Below are 6,000 nucleotides of genomic sequence, written 5' to 3'. Positions count from 1 at the left end.
ACAATGACTTAAAAGCACTACCATGGTCTTGCATCGCTAAACTCATCCCCTGCTAAGCACAAGTTGGCTGACTCTACGCTAGTCACAATGGCTGTCTTAGTCCATTTGTATTGCTAAAAGGAATACCTGAAGCTTGGTAATTTACAAAGAAAAGAAATTTATATCTGGCTCTCAGTTCTGCGGGCTATACTTGAAGTTAGGCATTAACATGGGCTTCTGATGAGGGCCTCAGACTGCTCCCACTCCTGGCAGAAACCTGTGTGTGCAGATCACATGGCTGAAAACAAGAGACAGGAGAAAGGGCCAGACTCTTCAACAACAAGTTTTCATGGGAACTATGAGTGAGAACTCACTGCTGTGAAAATGGCACCAAACTATTCAAGGGGATCTGTCCCTGTGGTCCAAACACCTGCCATCATTCCTCATGTCCATCACTGGGTAACACATTTCAACATGAGACCTGGTAGGTACAAAAAATAACATACTCAAATCGTGGCACTGACCTCTTGGTTATTAGGCTATTCGAAAATGTTCCAAGTGGGATCCCATGGCAGGATCTCTATATTTGCTGCTCCCTGTCAAGGTACATTCTCACTTCAGGATATTTGCAAGGGTTGCTTCCTTTCCCTTTAGTCTCTCTGCTTGTAGAGAGCTACCTACATTATTCACTTGGTCACCTTCCTTTTTTTTTTTTTTTTTTGAGGCCGAGTCTCACTCTGTTGCCCAGGCTGGAGTGCAGTGGTATGATCTCGGCTCACTGCAAGCTCCGTCTCCCGGGTTCAAGCGATTTTCCTGCCTCAGCCTCCCGAGTAGCTGGGACTACAGGCTCTCGCCACCATGCCCAGCTAATTTTTGTATTTTTAGTAGAGACAGGGTTTCACTATGTTGGCCAGACTGATCTCAAACTCCTGACCTTGTGATCCGCCAGGCTCAGCCTCCCAAAGTGCTGAGATTACAGGTGTGAGCCACCGCACCTGGCCCACTCAGTCACCTTCTTAATCAATGTGCTCAAATGTTACCTTCTCAAGGAAGCCAGCCTCTCAGCCCTATTTAAAACTGCAATCCTATTCCCACTCCCCACACATGCAAACTCACAGACTCTTGTCCTTGTCTACTTTGCTTTTCTTTCTGAAATGTCTTATTTTCTAACATACAACATAATTTAATTATTTATTTATTTATGGTCTCTCACCTGAGTGTGAGAAGTTGGGACCTGTTGCATCCCCAGTGTGTAGAAGAGTTTTGCTACATAATTACTAATCAATAAACATTCAACAAATGTTTTTGTTTTAATTCTTTTCTTTTAAAAATATCATCTTGCCTTTTCATTTGTGTTGTTATTTCTTGTCTTTCAGAGATGTATGTGCGATTCGGTTTTCCGGAAGCTCCCCCCAGCCCTCTTCTCTGTACCAGACAAGGGCAGAAGTCATGTTTCACAAGGTGTCAGAAGCCTTTGTCTGTTTAGGAGAAAGCATTTTGAAACAGTCCAATAATTTTCTGTGCCTGATGACTCATTATCTGGCATAATTTTTCTCAGCACTTGGCAACATTATGAAGCAACTATTCTATAACTGATCCCAGGGTGACTCTGCCACACCCCATATCCTAATATAAGGAGGTCTTTCTGTCTGTCTGATTCTTGGACTCTGGTATCTAAGTTGCATGAGGCTCTCTCTCCTCCTGGTTTTCTGACCTAGAAGGAAAGCTTGCCTTATGTCCCCTGCTTGGTTGGGACACACATCGCATGCAGAATTTCTTTCAGTGATTTGCTTGTTCTCTGATAGAGTATAAAAAACTTGAGTTGACTCCTGCCTTGCTACGCTTCCAAAATGATTACAGCTTCTCCTGCTCCATTCGGGCAGATTTGCCTCTTTCAACTTATGTGTGTTTCTCTAGAATTTATCCTTTAAGCCTTCGGAATGTGCCATGTTGTTTACATGATAAAAATATGAAAGCAAAAGAAAAACGTGACTTGATAGAATTTAATTTTGCCTCTATTACGAATGCAGCCCTGCTACAAATCTTTAGCTGCTGTTTGGAAAGATGAGACTATCCGGGGCCAAGGTCAGGGTTGTGATATAGATTGTGAATATCTCCAAATAGTCAGAGTAGAGAGGTGGCATCAAAGGCATAACAGTGTTTTCTCCAGAGGGGAACATACAATTGCCAAAAAGGAGGATCATCTCAGCTGCACTAATCTCCTCTCTCCTTTCTTATCCCTTGTGTAATCTGGAATTGTGGTCCTGCACAGCTGTGCTGGCCTTGCATCTAATGAGCAGGGAGAGAAATATCTCTCTTTTGTGCTCTTGTAACGATGAAGAAATTTCAGGGAATAGGCCCTATAATAGTCTAGCCTGTCTGGTAAATTCTACTTTGACAGAAAGCTTTCAACCATTCAGGGTAAATTCTTCCTCTATGGTCAGGAATTTACTCACAAACATTGGAATAAATGTAACATTTTCCAGATCCTGCACAATAGTTACCTCTTAAATCGCTATTTAAAGACTGTAGATTAGACACATAAAAATATTTTGATTCTTAAACCCAGACTTCTGTGGTAGATACATAAAGTAAAATAAATGAATAATAAATTCAACAGTTGTCTCAAATTTATTCTTGCTCAAAAATACGGAAAAGTCACATGGGTATATAATGTAAAATGAACCAAATCGTTTAATGATTCTCTCAGCACATGCTTGTATAATTCAAATTTTCTCCTGTGCCTCTTCATGGTTTAGATGGTATACAAATTCTTAATCTCTTCATTACATCATCAGCATTCAAGATAATGAGGTTTTGACATCTCTAAAAGGGAATAAACCTAATGAACAAACCACATACACAAGTCAAATTACATTTAGATGTTTTTCCTACTTATCACCAGAAGTAAAGGTGTAATTTAATATGGATTTTTGATTAAAAACAGATGGCTCACATCTGTTCTCAAAATGGGAAAAAAGTATTTTAAGTGAAAATTGTAAGTCACTGGGATAATATCTGATAAGGAAGAAATGCTGAATATATTTTGATTCCGTTTCCATAGATTGTCTCTGAATAAAAGTAATTACATTTTTAGAACAATATCCTTATAGGAATCATGCCATGTTCCAAGTGATTTCAGAGATTTGTTGTGCCCATTCTCAGACAACACAGTCTTGTCCGGGCGCATATGGGGAGTTCCCCGAATAGACCTCAGCAAGACCCAAAGAATAAGAAGCTGAGAAACTTGAAGAGAAAGTGAATTTCATATAGTTTTGGTGAAATAAGGTCCTCTGTTAGAGACAGATTTTAAAGTGGACCCGGTGATCCCTGCCTCCTGGAACTCACAGCTTTGTGTCATCACCTTCCCTGGGGTACGGCGGGAACCATGAATGCTTCTATTCAATAGCGTACGGCAAAGTTGACAGGATGTAGGTGATTACCATACATGATTATGTTGCATAAACCTGCGGCATTTATATTGGGAAGAGAATGTCTTCCTCGTTGGTCTGGAAGAAGTTAGCTGCCATGTTGTATTGCCACATTGAGGAGGCAGTGAGTTGAGGGTGGCCTCTGTCCAAAAACTAGAAAGAAACTGAGACCGCTCTCACTTCACAGCCTAAAAATAGTTAAATTCTGCAAGCAACCACATGAGATTAGGAGGTGATTTTCCCCAATCAGATCTCAGATGAATCTGAAGCCTTGGCCAACACCCTGATGGCAGGTTTGAGACTGCAGCAGAGAGCCCTGCTAACCAAAGCCTGCACTCCTGATCTGCAAAAGTGTGATATGATAGATGGATGTTATATTAAGTCTCTAAATTTGTGGTAATATTATTAGGTAGCAAGAGATAACTAATACAGTCATTTTTTTTCCATTCTATACCTAATGAGCTATTCATTGCCTTTTTAAAAAGTCAATGCTTGGCAATGGTGTTGCAGGAGACAGGTGAAGATCCATTTGAATGGTTCAAGGCTGCAGAGATGTCAAGCCTTCTCTTCCTCTTTGTGTAATGGTGGTAAATAATTTATCCAAATTACCAATGCTAGAACTTTTGTAAGAAGCCATGAGAATAAAGGTGGCCCCAACTTACAAAGGTTTGACTTAATTTTTCAACTTTAAAATGGTGCAAAAGTGATATGCATTCAGTAGAAATCACATTTTGAGCATACATCCGACCATTCTTTTTCCCTTACTGTATGGTATTAAATGGATTACATGAGATATTCAACATTTCAGTATAAAACGTGCCTCATATAAAATTATTTTGCTCAACTCTAGGTTAAAGTGTTTTGAGCACATTTAAGGTAGGCCAGGCTAAGCTATTAAGTTCAATAAGTTAGATATATTAAATGTATTTTTAACTTATGATATTTTCAACTTACAATCGGTTTATTGAGACTTAAACTCATCAGAAGAAGAAATAATCTCTTTACCTCATTGATTCAACTTACATCAAGAACAGTGAAGACACACAGGTATGTCAAGGATAGTGAAGATGGCCAGGGTGGTGGCTCATACCTATAATCCCAGCTTTTTGGGAAGCCAAGGCAAGAGGATCACTTAAGCCCAGGATTTCGAGACCAGCTTTACAACAAAGCAAGACTCTGTCTCTACTAAAAATAATTTAAAAAAATAGCCAGGTGTAGTGACACATGCCTTTAGTTCCATCTATTGGGAGTCTGAGGTTGGAGGACTGCCTGAGCCTGGGAAATCAAGCTTGCAGTGGGCTGGGAGTGTGCCATTGCACTCCAGCCCGGGTGACAGAGCAAGACCCTGTCTCAAAAAACAAAACAAATCAAAAAAGATCGTGAGATATATAGGAAGCATTCTTCTGCTCTGTAGGATTCTGTGAATGCAACATTTCTTCAGGCTGCCGAGAACATAAAGGAACATAAAGAGCAACATCTCTGAAACCAACGGTGCACATTCGTTTTAGAAGATACCACTTTGAGGCACAGGTAGGCATGGGACTAAGAATACATTCCAAATGTGTGGCTCATAGCAGATTTTTTTTTTTTTTTTTTTTGAGACGGAGTCTGGCTCTGTCGCCCAGGCTGGAGTGATCTCAACTCACTGCAAGCTCCGCCTCCCGGGTTCCTGCCATTCTCCTGCCTCATTCTCCCGAGTAGCTGGGACTACAGGCGCCCGCCACCTCGCCCGGCTAGTTTTTTGTATTTTTTTTTTTTTTTTTTTTAGTAGAGACGGGGTTTCACCGTGTTAGCCAGGATGGTCTCCATCTCCTGACCTCGTGATCCGCCCGTCTCGGCCTCCCAAAGTGCTGGGATTACAGACTTGAGCCGCCGCGCCCGGCCTCATAGCGGATAATTAGGTTGAAAGCAACAACAGGCTATGAGAATTTTAACAGTGAAAATTCTTATTTGGTGATGAATACATTCTAGAGTAAATCACACATTAATTCATAATGTATTCATTATAACTACTTAGAATTGTATTTATAATTTATCAGTTTCATTTTTAAAAACTTAAAAAAGTATATCTATAAATTATTTATTTTCTAGATTATAGAATCAATTATGTTTTTTTCAAGTATGTACTAACACAAATTTGTTTAATTAGGTTAAGGATTTAGTATGCAAGTCTATGAAAATAGAAATTTTCTATAGGCTCTTTATCTTATTTAAAACTTTTTATTTAATGCATTTCTTCATGAAAATATCTCATCTGTAAGGTACTATGAATTATATTTTTGTCATTTTTATTCCACTTTCTCCTTTGTAGAGAATGCCTACAAGATAATGGATTGATGTACACAATACCATCAGTGGAATTTGTATAACTTTTAGCAGATATGCACTTAAGATATTTTACACAATAGCACATGGCAAAAAGTTAGATAATTGTAAATTGTTACATTGTAACATGTAAAATATTATATGTAAATTGTTCCATAATGTTATGGAAGCTAAAAAGAAACAGAAAGTGATGAATAATTTTGTTGAGAAGACAAGAAACATATAGTTTAAATTTTATAAATCAAATGTTGTATATCACCACTGT

The sequence above is a fragment of the Papio anubis genome, chromosome 4 (genome assembly GCF_008728515.1).
Source record: "Papio anubis isolate 15944 chromosome 4, Panubis1.0, whole genome shotgun sequence".
In the NCBI taxonomy this organism is placed as follows: Eukaryota; Metazoa; Chordata; class Mammalia; order Primates; family Cercopithecidae; genus Papio; species Papio anubis.
The sequence above is the reverse complement of the archived record's forward strand: the minus strand, read 5'-3'. Positions refer to the sequence as shown.